This window comes from Solanum verrucosum, unplaced genomic scaffold (genome assembly GCF_900185275.1).
Source record: "Solanum verrucosum unplaced genomic scaffold, falcon-dt-bn FXZP01000136.1, whole genome shotgun sequence".
Taxonomy (NCBI): domain Eukaryota; kingdom Viridiplantae; phylum Streptophyta; class Magnoliopsida; order Solanales; family Solanaceae; genus Solanum; species Solanum verrucosum.
Genome location: NW_026020145.1, coordinates 1,639,221 through 1,658,062, shown reverse-complemented (window position 1 = coordinate 1,658,062; position 18,842 = coordinate 1,639,221).

Below are 18,842 nucleotides of genomic sequence, written 5' to 3'. Positions count from 1 at the left end.
GCATCTTTAAGCTAGCGGTAGTCCGCCTGCATAAGAACTGAAATACACAAGAATTTTTATAGAGCTTCTCGGACTATATGGTGTTAATTTTACCTGAGCAAAGGGTCTGTCAGGAATCTAATACATACTTCTTATCAGTTTACTATAGATTTGCCATCGGACTACCGCCAGGTCACGTTCACCTGCATAAGAACTGAAATACACAAGAATAGAAAGTAGTCCGCCTGCATAAGAACTGAAATACACAAGAATTTTTATATAGCTAAAGCCTTCTTCATTCGGATTATTATTACTATTACTATTATTATTATTATTATTATTATTATCATCTTCATCATCAACACCATCATCATCATCATCACTACCATTATCACCACCATCATCATCACCAACATCACCATCATCACCACCATCACCACCACCATCATCACCGTCACCATCATTATCATCACCATCATCATCTTCATCATCATCATCACCATCATTGTTATTATCATTATTATTATTATTATTATTATAACAACGAAACTAGGATCTCAGAAGAAAGGCGGTAGTCCGTGCGGTCATCTTCAATCTAGCTTGTTAACATCCGAATTCAAGGAATAAGAATAAATTCGAATCAAAATATATACAAATTTTTATATAGTTTAATGACTGTATGGAAGGATCTGATCCTTTTACCCAGACAAAGGGTCTGTCGAGATTCAAATACGTATTGTTAGTGAGCCCATATATCTAGCAGTTCTAACCAGGTATAAGGCGCCCTTTTAACTCCATATCGGGCTGAGACCACGGCTGGCTCGACAGAGTCACTAAGACAAAGCCACTAACTTGTTGTATTGAATTTGACTGTACAACCATCTCGGAACCAAGTCAAGAAACTATATAAATTTATTCATATTTAGATAAAGTCTAGATCTTTCATGGTAGATATAAAAGTGAAGTTATCTATTCAACATAGATATAATTCTCTAGCCGGACATAGTCATGGCTCAGATAGAATAACAAGAAAAAGTAAGGAAAAGGAAGAATAAAAGAAAGTACCTTTGGCCAACACTAGGGCCTATATGAGAACTATGCTTTATTAACAAACTTCGGTAAGTCTCCGGCTAACTCACAACTTACAATACAATACAAGAGAGGAAGAGAGAGAACAAAAGAGAGTGTGGGTTTCTAAAAACCTGCCTTTTCTCCAACTACAAAGAACTTATTTATAGAAGAAAAAGGAATCCAGCTACAGTGATCAACAGTAATGGTGGGTCCCTCATCACTGGGTCCCATATGTACAGTAACAGTTTTTCTACTGTTGTTCAACAATGTATCTACTGTTGATAGTGACTTTTACTTGTTGAAGATCAACTTCACATGTGATCTTTTTCCTTTAGTTTGCCGAGGAGATCTTCTGCTTTTTCCAGTACATCCTCTGTGGTAGGTTCACATAACGAGACTAGGGTATAAACTGTGTCCTCTCTATTTTTTACTAAGGCAAAACCTAAGTTATCAACACCAACATTAACAACCTTAGCATTAAGTACAACGACTTTCGCCTCAAGGCCCATATAATTATCCCACCAGCCTCTAAGTTGACCAGTAAAACAAGAAATTATCATCTTGCAAATAGTTCTATCGGTGCTATTAACACTCTTACAAATAGTAGCATACATAAGCATTCTAGGAACAAGTATAGTTAATTTCCTATCAGTTAAACCGTCGAGATTCCATTTATATATCTCACTTCCACTATAAGAAGTATTAGTTTGGTTCCAATCAAGTTCCTCTATCAAAACATCTTGAGGGGTCGATCTGGAATAATAAGAAGTTTGCATATTAGGTTGAAGAGCATATTTAGTATTACCACTATTCTTCTTGGGATAACCACGAAGTTTATAAATTTCTAAATCAACTTGATTTTTAAAATCAAAAGTGGTTTCCATCTCATCTGCAAAATCTTCAGATAAATTAATAGGTTGAGCACCAAATTCCGAAAACTTTTTATCAAGATGTTTTTCATGATCATATAGGGGTTTAAAAACAAAAATCTGAATTTCAGGAGGTCTCTGAATATGCGTAGGAAGAACATCTGGTTGTTTTGACGTAGAAGCCTGTTCAGAAGATTTTAAATCACTTTTAATATGAACAATTAAAGTTGTCAAATCATCTAACTTTTTATCTAGAGAACTAATATGTTCACCTAAAACTTTCACATAAAGTCCTAAATAGTTGTTTTGAGAAATGAGATTATTAATCTCGCTAATGCTTACCGTAGCCACATTATTTTCAATAAACTTCTGAAAAGCAGTGAAAGTAATACCTGTATTATTAGGTAGAATAAACGGTGCCTGAGGAGGATAAATAGCTTTGATAATATTACCTGATTCATCTTTATAAGATCGTTCAAGAACGTTGATGAATAAAGGTAGATAACTGGTTGTAAACCAAGGTACAAAGAACATAATAGAAATTACCAAACCATTTTTATAACTATTTTCTTGAAAATGTCTAAATGTTTAATATGCATTTCAAGAGTTTTTGAATAAACCAAAATATCATCAATATAAATAATATAAAATTCAAATATGGGTTAAAAATATCATTCATAATATTTTGAAATTCAGAAGGAGCATTTTTCAAACCAAATGGCATAACATTCCATTCATGTCCAAATGGGCCATTAAAAGAAGTTCTATAAGAGTGCTCTTTAAATATTTGGATCTACCAATAACCTGATTTTAAATCAAATTTAGAAAATATATTGGCGTCATATAATCTCGACAATAAGTCTTTTTTATTTGGGATAGGATACCGAATCCATTTCAAATATTTGTTCAAAGGTTTATAATTTATAACTAACCTGGGAACACTGCGTTCTTTTCCAGCTGCATTATTGACATAAAATGCAGTACAAGACCAAGGAGATTTAGAAGGTTTTATTAAACCCTTTTGTAATAAATTATCAATTTGTTTCTTGCATAATTCAACCAATTTGGCGTTCATCTGGCAAGGGCGTGATTTAGTAGGAATATCATCCTCAGAGAAATTATCTTCATATGGAAGAGTCACAATATGCTTTTTTCGATTCCAGAAAGCACTTGGATGATCAACACAAATATCAATGGCCATTTGTTCGGAAATTAATTTAAATTTTTCCTGCACTTTAGTAGATTTTAAAGTGTTGAATATATTCATACTAAATATTTCAAGTTGTAAAGAATCAACATTCTTTTGTTTCATATTAATCAAAGCATTAATATCACGCGAAATAGGATCAGTGATAAAAGTATAACTAATATCTCTATCTTTATAAGTAGCAGAAAAACCCTTAGTTGTGATGCTAGTGAAAGGATAAATAACATTTATAAATGGAGTTCCAAGTATAATCGGAGGGTATAACTGATTTTTAACCAAAAAGAAGAAATGCGGAATGCAGACTTTATTTTGGCAAATACGCGTATTAGGCAATTTATACTTTATATCTAAAGCATGTCCAGAAGCAGATTTGACCATATGAGTAGTTTTTTCAAAATATTTGGTAGGTACAAGACCTTCTTGAATACAACTAACATCAACTCCACTATCTATCATAACAATATCAGTTATAGAGAAAGTATTATCAATTAATATTGTACATTTAACATACCATTTATGAGCTGTAACAATCTGCATCATTCCTAAAAACATATTTTGTTTAGAATCAATATTAATAGATTTTGCAAGAGTACTTTCTTCAACAATATTTTTACCCTTGTTATTAGCAGACTCAATCTGAGTAGGGCAGTGATCATAAATAATTTGATTTTGTTTAAGAGATTTGATCTCTTGTTTCATCTGTTCAATTTCTCCTTTTAGGTCATCAAAAGAAGTATCACGAATAACAACATGCTCTTTAGAAAGTCTATTATTGACTTCAGATAAATAATAAGGAGCAGAATATTCAAACTCATTTTTTGATTTTTCAACAACATTAGATGAGCTAGCCTTCTTATTAGCAGCAAGCTGAATAATGTTTTCACGCAACTTGTTATCAGTAACTTCTTTTAAAAGCTTTATCACATTATCGGAAGTAATAGTATTAATATTCATATCTTCAAATTGAGATTGTAATTTATAAAATTCATCATTTTCACAAGAGCAAATATCACCTATACATTTACAAGAATCTATAGTTGCTGACTGAGTATTACCAGATGTTTCAGGTTTATCAGTTTCAGAACCTGATTCAGAATAATCGCCATCATCATAATCGGACTCAGAACCAGAGGTTTACAAGAAACTATAGATCTTATCGTGCATATCTTTCTCTAACTCTAGAGTTTTAAGCTTTTCAAGCCTACAATTTGGTGCTATATGCCCAAATTTTCCACACTTGTAGCACTTAATCTTTGCGAGATCTCTATAGACCTCTTCTTCGTAAATCTAATTTCATTCTTCTTGTTCTTCCCTAGGTCTTCGTCTAGATCTTCTTTTCTAATGAGATCTATCTGGATCAGATTTTTTAGAAACTCTATGTTTGGCACCTTTTGCGGTAGTATCAGGTAATCCAAACTGGGTACAAAAGTCTCCTAGCTGATATCTTTATCTAAGCTTATCAATCTTAAGCTGCCTAGAGAGATTTAATTCATTGCACAAATTAATACCTTCTTGAGTGCAGGCTCCTATAAACTTACCATAAGTATAAGCGCCATAAGGAATAGCACTTTGCGAATTTCGTAGAGTTTTCTAAACTCTTTCTACAAATAATGGAGGTAAGCCATCTATAAACTAGGCTTTCCAATGCTCAAGACCATTTTCCGACAGTTCCATCACCCGACTTAGATAAGTATCTTTTTACCATCAGAATTCTCCTAAATATCTACATCGAAGACCATTTAACAAATAACGAACAGTTTCATATTGATTGGTAAATCTACCATTAAAATGTTCAAGAATAGTCAAGACTAGGGTATAAACTGCGTCTTCTCTATTTTTTACTAAGGCAAAACCTACGTTATCAACACCATCATTAACAACCTTAGCATTAAGTACAACGGATTTCGCCTCAAGCTCATATAATTATCCCACCAGCCTCTAAGTTGACTAGTAAAACCTGCAATTATCATCTTGCAAATAGTTCTATTGGTGTTGTTAACACTCTTACAAATAGTAGCATACATAAGCATTCTATGAACAGGTATAGTTAATTTCCTATCAGTTAAACCGTCGAGATTCCATTCATATATCTCACTTCCACTATAAGAAGTATTAGTTTGATTCCAATCACGTTCCTCTATCAAAACATCTTGAGGGGTCGGTCTGGGATAATAATAAGTTTGCATATTAGGTTGATGAGCATATTTAGTATTACCACTATTCTTCTTGGGATAACCACGAAGTTTATAAATTTCCAAATCAACTTAATTTTTAAAATCAAAAGTGGTTTCCATCTCATATGCAAAATCTTCAGATAAATTAATAGGTTGAGCACCACATTTCAAAAACTTTTTATCAAGAAGTTTTTCAAGATCATATAGGGGTTGAAAAACAAAATCCTGAATTTTAGGAGGTCTCTAAATATGCGTAGGAAGAATATCCGTCTGTTTTGACATAGAAGCCTGTTCAGAAGATTTTAAATCACTTCCAATCTGAACAATTAAAGTCGTCAAATCATCTAACTTTTTATCAAGAGAACTAATATGTTTACCTAAAACTTTCACATAAAGTCCTAAATAGTTGTTTTGAGAAATGAGATTATTAATCTCGTTAATGCTTACTGTAGCCACATCATTTTCAATAAACTTCTGAAAAGCAGTGAAAGTAATACCTGTATTATTAGGTAGTATAAACGGTGCCTGAGGAGGATAAATAGCTTTGATAATATTACCTGATTCATCTTTATAGGATCGTTCAAGAACATTGATGAATAAAGGCAAATAAGTGGTTATAAACCAGGGTACGAAAAACATAATATGATTATGTAAAGAACAAGTCTCATAAAATTCTTGAGAAATATTATGCAAATCCTCCGCACTATATGTATCAAAAAACCAAGTTTTAAACTGGTTCCATTTATCACTTGCAAATTCATTTTGAATATATTTTCTTGTCAGTGAACCTGGACTAAAATTAATTTGATGTCCATTCATCATTAAGTATCATTAATATTAAAATCCATTTCGGATACAGAAGGAATATCCTTATCAGAAATATCAGATGATTTATCATTTGCATGAACAATATTTAATCGAGGATCAATTTTAATTTTATTTTTATCAGCAGATATGACAGAAGATAATGTATGCAAAGAAGAAGCACGATTTCGAGCTGGACCATAACCAGGGTCAATCGACGAGATGTGTTGGATGGCAAGTAATCTTCTATCTGAAGAAAATGAATGTCTATTATAAGGAACACTTTTTTCTGGCGAGATCTCGCAAAGATTAAGTGCTACAAGTGTGGAAAATTTGGGAATATAGCACCAAATTGTAGGCTTGAAAAGCTTAAAACTCTAGAGTTAGAGAAGATATGCACGATAAGATCTAAAGTTTCTCGTACACCACTGGTTCTGATTCCTATTATGATGATGACGATTATTCTGAATTAGGTTCTGAAACTAGTAAACCTGAAACATCTGGTAATACTCAGTCAACGACTATAGATGCTTGCCCTGGTTATGGTCCAGCTCGAAATAGATAGCCTATATATCTAGTAGTTGAATCGGGTATAAGGCGCCCTTTTAACTCCATATCGGGCTGAGACCACGACTGGCTAGACGAAGTCACTAAGACAAAGCCACTAACTTGTTGTATTGAATCTGACTGTACCACCATCTCGGAACCAAGTCAAGAAACTATATATAAATTTATTCATATTTACATAAAGTCTAGATCTTTCATGGTAGATATAAAAGTGAAGTTAGTTATCCGACATAGATATAATTCTTTAGCCAGACATAGTCACGGCTCAGATCAGAGAAGTAGAGAAAGTAAGGAAAAGGAAGAATAAAAGAAAGTACCTTTTGGCCAACACCAGGACCTATATGAGAACTATGCTTTATTAACAAACTCCGATAAGTCTCCGGCAAACTCACAACTTACAATACAATACAAGAGACTAAGAGAGAGAACAAAAGAGAGAGGGTTTCTAAAAACCTGCCTTTTCTCCAACTACAAAAGAACTTATTTATAGAAGAAAAGGAATCTATCTACAATGATCTACAGTGATTGTGGGTCCCTTATCACTGGGTCCCATATGTACAGTAACCATTTTTCTACTGTTGTTCAACAATGTATCTACTGTTGATAGTGACTTTTACTTGTTGAAGATCAACTTCACACGTGATCTTTTCCCTTTAGTTTGCGGAGGAGATCTTCTGCTTTTTCCAGCATATCCTCTGTGGTAGGTTCACATAATTGAGCCTCTTGAATATCTGCAAGGTCATCACTTTTTTCACTTCTCATTGAAGTGTCTGATTTCTCGTATTGGGTAATACTGAGAAGTATGTTTTTTCTTACTTCGTCGAGATAATTATTAATCATCTCTTCTTTATTTCCATCCTGAATAAAGATCTTTCTAGAAATATGTCAGACAGAGCTATCTTGTATAATTCCCTTTTGAGGAACAAGACAATATTCTTGAATTCTTTGTTTAATAAGATCAAATAATTCCTGTCCGTATAACAATTTTGTCTTGGGATCTCGTTTCATTAATTTATCACAAAAATTCTTATAAAATATCCTGTATAGAGAAGGAATTTGTTCGTCGGTGAATCCCACCTCCGGAGTTTATTAGTGAATCCATGGGATCGAGAATTCAAAAAAGAAATAGATTTGTTTGATCCTTTCAATATAACAGATATGATCTGTATGATATAATTCGTTCAGATTTGGTGAGATTTTTACCCATTCATTGTATAACTTAAGAAATGGTTCTGAAAATCTTAGTTGTTGGGCCGTGGTATGACCACCAATTTAGGAACCAATTAGGGATTGGTTCTGCAAATATTTTTGCACAAACCTTTTTGAACCATGTATGCTTGTGTCTCTCATTATTGTAGGTGAGGACTTTATCAAAAGCATGAATATAGTCCCAATATGTAAAATTCATCGAGTCTTTATTTAGACTTATCTGTATTTCTTTCATTGTGGAGATACCCCAATCTTCAACCAATATAATTTGTTTAATTATCATTTTGGAGAAGTTATAAACATTCCCACTGCTGTTGTAGCCTGAAAAGTGCTGAAATTCAACGCTACCTGTGCTCATTAAAATAGTCTTGTAATAAGATCGGGTTTTGTATGACTCTCACTGAAAATATAATCCGTTAACCAGATATCTCTGGAATATCTTTCAGGGCTCTTCTTTTCTCTGAATATCAGAATTTTCTTGAAGATGTCTAAATGTTTAATACACATTTCAAGAATTTTTGAATAAACCAAAATATCATCAATATAAATAATGATAAAATCCAAATACGGGTTAAAAATATCATTCATAATTTTTTGGAATTCAGAAGGAGCATTTTTCAAACCAAATGGCATAACATTCCATTCATGTCCAAATGGGACATTAAAAGCAGTTCTATAAGAGTGCTCTTTAATTATTTGGATCTGCCAATAACCTGATTTTAAATCAAATTTAGAAAATATATTGGCGTCATATAATCTTGACAATAAATCCTTTTTATTTGGGATAGGATACCTAATCCATTTCAAATATTTGTTCAAAGGTTTATAATTTATAACTAACCTAGGAACACTGCGTTCTTTTTCAGCTGCTTTATTGACATAAAATACAGTGCAAGACCAAGGAGATTTAGAAGGTTTTATCAAACCCTTTTGTAATAAATTATCAATTTGTTTCTTGCAGAATTCAACCAATTCGGCGTTCAACTGGCAAGGGTGTGATTTAGTAAGAATATCATCCTCAAAGAAAATATCTTCATATGTAAATTATATTTCCCCCTTTTACAAAAAAATATATCGTGATGTAGCCCCGTTATATGAAAGGCTAAAAAAGGATCATAAAATACCTTGGACTGATAGTCTCACCAATTTGGTAAAAAATATTAAACTTCGTATTAAATCTTTACCCTGTTTAACTCTAGCTAACCCATCTTGGCAGAAGATTGTATAGACAGATGCGTCTAACATTGGCTATGTAGGAATATTAAAACAGATCAATCCTCATGATAAAACTGAATATCTAATTTGATTTCATTCTGGAAAATGGAGCGATGCTCAGAAGAAATATGCTACGGTGGCGCATGAAATGTTAACCATTATTAAATGCATTTTAAAATTTCAAGATGATCTATATAATCAAAAGTTTTTAATAAAAACTGATGCTCAATCTGTGAAGTATATGTTTAATAAAGATTTTAAACATGATGCATCAAAATTGTTTTATTTTAGATGGCAAGCACAACTAGCACATTTTGATTTTGAAATCCATTATAAAAAGGAAAGTGATAACTCTTTTCCAGATTTCTTATCTAGAGAATATTTATCGTCATAATGAGCTTCCTTTCTCCCTTCTTTACAGAAAAACCTTAATTACTATATTAAAGGTAATCCCTCTCAATAGAGATGTACAAGAATTGATTATATGGAAAATCATAGATGGGATGGTAATAGACATCATCTCTGATATTCTTAGTTGCGAAGAGATCGTCGAATTTGATGATGAAATTTATTATTACCATAATTATTACTATGATTTATTCGAAGAAAACGAAGTGTTTTGTTTGCAGAATGGACCCTCCTTGGGTAACCAAGGCTAGAGGAAGGGGAAGTTATACTCGCGAAGGGGAAGCTCATCCTCAAAATCATCCGGATCGTTATACGGATCCTTGTCCAGACTGAATTAATTTGTTTATCTTATAGAATCTATTTCAAATTGCTTGCTATTTTGAATCCTAGATGTAAATTATATGATACATCTGATCAAACTATTTTGGTAGAAACTAATTTCGCTAAGTCTAAGGTCACTACTAGAAGACCTATAAAATGGGAAGAAATAATAATAATAATAATAATAATAATTGCTATTGCTATTGCTATTGCTATTGTTATTGCTATTGCTATTGCTATTTCTATTGCTATTGCTATTGCTATTGCTATTGCTATTGCTATTGCTATTGGTATTGTTATTGTTATTGTTATTGTTATTCTTATTCTTATTATTATTCTTATTGTTATTGTTATTGTTATTGTTATTGTTATTGTTATTGTTATTGCTATTGCTATTGCTATTGCTATTGCTATTGCTATTGCTATTGCTATTGCTATTGCTATTGGTATTGCTATTGTTATTGTTATTGTTATTGTTATTGTTATTGTTATTGTTATTGTTATTGTTATTATTATTGTTATTATTATTATTATTATTATTATTATTATTATTATTGGATTGTTTAGGATCTTCCAGGGTATTATTTGCCATGACACATCTAGAGTGTACTTTGGGTCATGACAATCATAGTATTCAGAGAATCATGTTATAGAAAGGTCCTAGATGTATGATAAGACGCGTCCATTAGAATCTTGTTGAGGAGTGTGAAGTGCGCCACATTTATAAATTGGAGGCTACATGACATTTAGGAAACTTTACTTCTTTCACTACTATAAAGTCGTGAGTTAGAGTTCATTTCTATAAAGGTCTTTCTCCTAACTCTTGTCTGATGATTTTTTGGATATGCTTCCTGAAAAAGCTAAGACAAGCAATGTGGGTAAGGATATGGAGCCTGAGGTTCCTCAAGTGCCAATGGGTCATTTTGCCAAGCAAGTGTCTCATGCAAAATTCTGAGTCGCTTTCCAATGTTGGCTCAAGTTATGACAGGCTAAGCTAATACAAAGGTTGTTGCTCCTATGAATCAAATTATGTGTACAATAGCAACAAGGGTGACAGACTTGTCACGACCCAAGGTACCCCCTAGGTGTAACATGGCATATAAGACCCTGAGAGGCCCCATACAAGCCACTTAGCATTCATAACATAAGAAATAGAATAAAAGAGATAAGGAACAACATTACAAGTCCCAAAAGTTTTTATAAAAGAAGAGCAGAATTCTAAACACTTTGTCTCATTAGCCATCTAGTACATATGAATGAAATTGGGCCTAGCCCATACATCATGTCCAAAAATGAAAGTAAGAAAGAAAAATGATGAAAATCCGTCCTCAAAGCATGAGGACTCACCAAAGCTTGGACTTTCTCAAATCAACCTCTAGCCATGAAACTGAGAACCCTGACTGCCGGACCCAACATTTGAAAAAATGTAGGCAAGAGTATGCATTAGTACAAAATATGTACCAAGTATGATAGCCATCCATACAAACATTTAAATCATGCTAAAATAGGACATTTCATGACATGCAATGACCAAGCTAAAACATGATGTAAAAAGGTTCAAAAAGTCATAAGTCATAAAACATGGTCAATGCAAGCTAATCATCATTAAAACTTTTGAACACATATGAGATACTTCTTGAAGTAACCTTAGTTCATTATTATTGTGGGAAGTAGCCTTAACCAACATAGAGACCATGGGAGCTATAACATGATCCCCGGTGTCTCCCATACCGAAAAGGGTTGTCCTACTTGCCAAGGTAATGACCATGAACTTCTAGCTATTTGTGGACCCACTAGCTAATGTTTATCTAGACAATCATCCTATGGGGGAACATAGGTAAGGGATAAAGAGATTACTTCTAGAAACCCGACCTCTACTCATGGGACAACTTCCATCTCAATATCCTATCAGTGCTAAGCATAAGTCCCACAAAATATTCATTTTCTTACTTGTTCTTATTATCTATGGAAGGGCATGCCATCTTTCCAATCCAAGCTAAGTCATAAGTCATCCATGAAAAGGTATCTTTCAATAACCAATCCAAGCTAGGTTTCATTAGGATAGCTCCTTATTTTTTACTCATTTAGGTGAGAAGATCTTCAACCTTAGAGTCCTTACTATGTGAGAAAACCTTTCACAATCATCCTTTCAACAACACAACAACATCATCATCATCATCATTGATACTTCACTCTCAAAGCATCCTTAAAACCTTGACATAAATTTCATAAGAACATTCATAATTCCATAATTCACCTTTTCAAGGTACAAAACGCACTTTCAATCATCAACATCTAGAAAACATGGGTTAGACATGGGTTCATAGAAATTTATCATAATTTCATGTAATTCTATCAATTCACGCTTGATTTCATTTAATCTTCTTTCATAATCCAAGACCCACATCATATCATCATAATTTGAAAAACATGGGGATTACATGGGTTCATAGGGAATCATCATAAAATCATGAGATTTACTCAATTCATGCATCATAGATCATAAATCAATCAATTAGATCAATAATTAAAGGAACCCACAACATAGAAAAAAATCCTAACTCAATTGGGGAATTCTAACTTTCAAATATGAGAATTTAGGAACTCCATGAATAGAAGGAATCCATGGATGAGAACTATCATACCTCAATGCCAAAAGCTTTCCTTTAATGGTGGAATTGGAGACTTGCCTTGAAACCCTAGGTTGAACCCTTCTTCTTCAAATTTTCTAGAGAGAGAAATATTTCGGAGAGGAAAAACTTGATCTTCTTTGGTAAATTTAAGAGAATGACTTGAATGGGTTGAATTTGGGGTTAAAAATACTTATATAGGGGTCCTAGGTATGGGTAAAACGACATAGTATCAAAATAAAATAATTAGGAAAAGACCCAACTGACCTTGGCTTACAGCTAACGCGAACCTCTAGATAAAGGCCCGCACGGCTTGTCCAGGACATCACAGGCCATAGTAGAAGTCGTGGTCCTTGACCAGTGGCTTGGGGGAATTCTCCTCCCCTTAATGGCCACTATCACGACCCGTATGGCTCTTCACGAGCCGTCTGGGTCGTCGCGAGAGGAGCCAGCCTTGGGGAGAACACTGCCTACTCCTTCACGGGCACCACCATGAGCAGTGGTGCCCTTCAAGAGGCATCTAAGGGCTCATGGGAGGAGAGCCCATCTTGGCCGACCACTAGAAGGCTTCCACGAGCACCACCACGAGCCGTGGTTCCCTTCACGACTCTTGAGGGGCTCCATGAAGGGTGCTTTGGCTTAGTAGAGGGCTGGTGACCTCCCACTTGACTCTCTTTTCTAGGTTTCTTGATTTTGGGGAGTTACATTATCTCCCCCTTGGGAACATTCATCCTCGAATTAGATCCTAGATATCATTAAAAGAAAAGGACTCTAAACTAGCAACCCAGCATGCATGCAATTTCATCAAAATGTACATAGCCAAAAAGAAACCTCGACTCCCAGCTAGAACATATTCAAATCATCATAAGGAAGATTGGAACTAGACCTAGCAGCCCAACAAGAATTTAATCACACAAATGCACATATCCGAGGAGGAAACATCAATTCCAAGCTAAATCATGTTCAAAACCTCTTATCATGAAGTCTATATGCAACTCATACTGAAATGCACATAAACATATAGAAATCAATCAAGTTGACTCATTTTCTCAAATTCTAGACCTACCGGTCTAAAATCTCAATCGAGGCTTCCTCATAAGAAAGATACTCCTTAACTCCCAAACCTTCTAAGGGAACTATAGATGTCGGATCACCAACACATCTCTTCAACAAAGAGACATGGAAAACTGGATGCATATTCCTCTACTGAGTAAGAAATCTTGACAGGAATAAAATGAGTTGATTTCGTCATTCAATCTACTATAACAAAAATCGAGTCATGTTGTCGCCGGGTGCGAGGAGAATCAACAATAAAGTCCACATTTAAATCTTCCCACTTCCAAGTAGGAATGCTAATGTCTTGGGATAAACCTCCCAATTTCTGATGTTCAACTTTCACTTGTTGGCAATTAGGACACTTAGCCACAAATTCTGCAATATCCTTTTTCATCCCATTCCACCAATAGAACTCCTGCAAATCACAGTACATCTTAGTGGCCCCTGGGTGAATGGAATATCGAGAACTATAGGCTTCTGACAAGATCTGTCCCCTCAAGTCATAAACATTAGGAACACACAAACGACCTTGGTATCTAAGTACACCATCTCTCTATTTGGAGAAGGCTTCAACGGACTTCTTAAGCACCATTTCCTTCAATTCAACCAAAGTTGGGTCAAGACCTTGCTTGACTTTCACATCCGTCACAAAAGATGATTCTGAACCATTGTGGATCATAACACCACCCTTGGTGGATTCCACTAACTGAGCACCCAACCGGGCCAATCTATGAACATCTCGAACCAAATCCTTCTTATCTTCTTCAATATGATAACATTACCCATAGATAGCCGACTAAGAGCGTCCGCTACCACATTCGCTTTACCGGGGTGATAGAGGTCACTCATATCATAATCTTTCAATAACTCAAGCCAACTTCTTTGGTGAAGATTTTGATCCTTCTGATTAAACACGTATTGTAAACTCTTATGGTCAGTAAACACATCTACATGAACACCATACAAATAGTGCCTCTAAATCTTTAAGGCGAAAACAAACGCCGCTAGTTCAAGGTCATGGATAGGATAATTATTTTCATGAACCTTAAGTTTCCTTGAAGCATAGGTAATAACTTTCCCATTTTGCATAAGTACACATCCTAACCCAATTCTCGAGGCATCATAATAAACAACACAACTATAAGTCCCTTCTGGTAAGGTCAACACAGGAGCGAAAGCCAATCTATCCGTAAATTCATGAAAACTCTTCTTACATGCTTCGAACCATATGAACTAAGCCTTCTTTTGAGTCAATTCTGTCAATGGAGAGGAAATCAAAGAAAACCCCTCAACGAACCTTCTGTAGTAACCAGCTAAACCCAATAAACTTCTAATATCCAAATGGGTTAGAGGTTTAGGCCAACTCTTGACCGCATTTGTCTTCTTAGGATATACCTCAATACCCTTACTTGAAACAATGTGACCAAGAAAAGTTATGGACCTTAGCAAAAACTCACATTTGCTAAACTTTGCAAAGAGTTGTAGGTCCTTGAGAACTTGCAACACAATCCCCAGATGATTGATGTGATCATCCTCACTTCTCAAATAGATCAATATATCATCAATGAACACAATCACAAACATGTCCAGATATTGTCTAAACACCCTATTTATCAAATCCATAAAAGCAGCTGGAGCATTAATCAAACCAAAGGACATTACCAAAAAACTCAAAATGACCATATTGGGTTCTAAAAGCCCTTTTCAGAATATCATTTTCCTTCACCCTCAATTGGTGATAACCCGACCGAAGGTCAATCTTAGAAAAGTAACTCACTCCTTGAAGTTGGTCAAATAGATTATCTATCCTTGGGAGAGAATACTTATTCCTAATGGTAACCTTATTCAACTGACGATAGTCTATACACATACAAAGAGAACCATCCTTCTTTCTAATAAACAAGATTGGAGCACCCTATGGAGAGATACTCGGTTAGATCAAACCCTTATCCAACAAATATTTCAATTGTTCATTCACCTCTTTAGTTCTACCAGAGCCATTCGCTAAGGAGGAATAAAAATAGGTTGTGTATTTGGGAGGAGGTCAATATCGAAGTCTATTTCCCTTTCGGGAGGAATACTTTCGGAAACTCATTAATAACGGGGACCGACTCAAAAGTAGGGGTTTCAGAATCCACATCCCTCACCCAAACTAGATGGTATATGCAACCCTTAGCAATCTTCTTTCTATCTTTAAGACAAGAGACAAACTAACCCTTAGGCATATAATTTCCCCCTTTCCACGCTAGGACAGGCTCATTCAGGAATTGAAGCTTCACTACATGAGTTCTACCATCAATAGAAGCATAATAAGAATGCAACCAATCCATACCAAGGATAACATCAAAATCAAGAATATCAAGCTCTACCAAGTCAACAAAAGAAACTGTATGGGACAAGGAGACGGGAAACTTTTTATAGACCCTCTTAGCTACAACAGAATCACCGACAAGAGTAGAGACAAAAAAAGATCTAACAACACATCCGAAAAAACATCAATCCTCATAGCCACATATGGCGTCACAAAAGAAAAGGTAGCACCGGGATCAAGTAAATCATAAACATCAAGTTGGAAGACTTTCAACATACCGATAACCACATCGGGAGAACCCTCTTGTACATCACGAGTCTGGAGTGCATAGAATTGGTTTTTCTTAGGAGCATTGGAACCCGAGCCACTAAGAGAAAATTGCTTGCCCTCTATTCCTTTAGCCAAAAGCATTGCGCAATTCGTCATCTTATGGCCATTTTTACCACAACCAACCATTCGTGCTGGCTAGGCACTTACCCTCAGGATTATATCTACACTTAGCACAAGTAGACTTAGGCAATGAAGATCCACTACCATTCCCTCCTTGAGGCTTAGGGTTTGACACCCTATCTTTTTTCAACTTAGGAGGAGCATTGGAGGAACCTTTATCGGATAACCTTTGTCGAAATCTAGGACGACTATGTCCATTGAACCTTGCATGAGAGAAATAACCATCTCTAATTTTATCCGTTCTTTTCTCCCTAGACTTTTCCTTAAGGTTCTCCTCTTCGATCTGTTGAGCTTGAACCACGAGAAGAGAAATCTCCATGTCATTAACAAGCATGGCAGTACGACATTCTTTAACCATAATTTTGGACACACCCGAAATGAACTTACTCATCCTTGCTCTAGGATCGACAACTATTGTACAATCATGTTTAGACAATTGTGTGAATTTCGAAGCATATTCATTCACACTCATATTTCCTTGGCGAATGTTGACGAACTCAAGCCTCTTTGCCTGCTTATCTCAAGGGGAAAGAACCTATCAAGTAAAGCAACATTAATCTTCTCTCAATTGAGAGGAGTCACATCTTTTGGTCTCCCTTCTTTCCATTGATTGAACCAAATTTGAGCAACACCCTTAATTTGATAAGCGACTAACTCCACCTTTTCCACTGGTGTCACTCCCATGATCATCAACATATTTTAGACCTCATCAATGAACTCGTGAGGATATTCCTTAAACTTAGAACCATGAAACTCCAGAGGATTCATCCTAGTGAAGTCCCTCACTTAAGATGCCACCGTACCAATATTTGGGTTCACAGGAACTGCAACCTCCTTATTGGCTTGAGCCATCATGGATTGAGACAATACTTGAAAATTAGCCCTAAGCTCTGTGTTAGTCACTTGCTCGGCCAAAGGGTAGACCAGATATTAAGGAACTTGAGGAAGAGCTCTTCTTATTTCACATTTTCCTTCACATTCCTTCTGGCATAAGCTCTTCTAGTAGCCATATCCTGTAGAGCATCATATAAGGATTAGGAGACATACCTTATAGAGTTAAACTCTCACACGACTTTAGAGTAATGAAGAAATGGAGTTTCCTAAACATCTTGTAGCCTCTCGTTCATAAATGTGGCGCGTTTCACACTCATGAACAAGACTCTACTTGACGTGACTTATGAGACATCCTAGGACCTTTTTAAACCTTGTGCTCTGATTACCAAGTTCGTCACGACCTAAGGTACCTCTAGGCGTAACATGGCATATAAGACCTCGAGAGGCCCCATACAAGCCACTTAGCATTCATAGCATAAGAAATAGAATAAAAGAAATAAGAAACAACATTTCAAGTCCCAAAATCTTTTATAAAAGAAAAGCAAAATTCTAAACACTTTGCCTCATTAGCCATCCAGTACATAGGAATAAAATTGGGCCTAGCCCATATTTCATGTCCAAAATTGAAAGTAAGAAAGAAAACTAAAAGCAATGAAAATCCATCCTCAAAGCATGAAGGTTCACCAAAGCTCAGAATCTCTCAAATCAACCTCTATCTACAAAATTGAGAACCCTCACTGTCAGGCCCTACATTTGGGGAAATGTAGGCAAGAGTATGTGTTAGTACAAAAGATGTACCAAGTATGATAGCCTGCATATAAACCTTTTAATCATGATAAAATAGTACATTTCATGACATGCAATGACCAAGCTAAAAGATGATGTAAAAAGGTTTTAAAAAGTGATAAGTCATAAAACATGGTCAGTGTAATTTAATCATCATTAAAGCTTTTGAACACATATGAGATACTTCTTAAAGTAACCTTAGTTCATTATTATTTGTGGGAAGTAGACTTAACCGACATAAAGACAATGTGAGTGATAACATGATCCCCCGTTGTTTCCCACACCAAAAAGGGTTGTCCTAGTTGCCAAGGTAAGGACCATGAACTTCTAGCTATTTGTGGATCCACTAGCTAATATATATGTAGACAATTATCCTTTGGGGGCACATAGGTAAGGGATAAGGAAATTGCTTCTAGAAACCCAACCTCTCTCACGGGAGAGCTTCCATATCAATATCCTCTCAGTGTTAAGCATAAGTCCCACATAATAGTCATTTTCTCACTTGTTCTTATTATTCATGGAAGGGCACGTCATCTTTCCAATCCAAGCTAAGTAATAAATCATCCATGGAAAGGTATCTTTCAATAACCAAGACAAACTAGGTTTCATTAGGATAGCTCCTTATCTTTGATTCATTTAGGTGAGAAGACCTTTCAACATTTGAATCCTTACTATTTGAGAAAACCTTTCATAATCATACTTTCATGTGTATATGAGAAAATCATTTCAACAACACAACAAAAATATCATCATCATTGATACTTCACTCTCAAAGCATCAGAAAGACCTTTACATAAATTTCATTATAACATACATAATTCCATAATTCACCCATTCAAGGTTCATAGCCCACCTTCAATCATCATTATCTAGAAAACATGGGTTAGACACGGGTTCATAAAAATTTATCATAATTTCATGTAATTTTATCAATTCATACTTGATTTCATA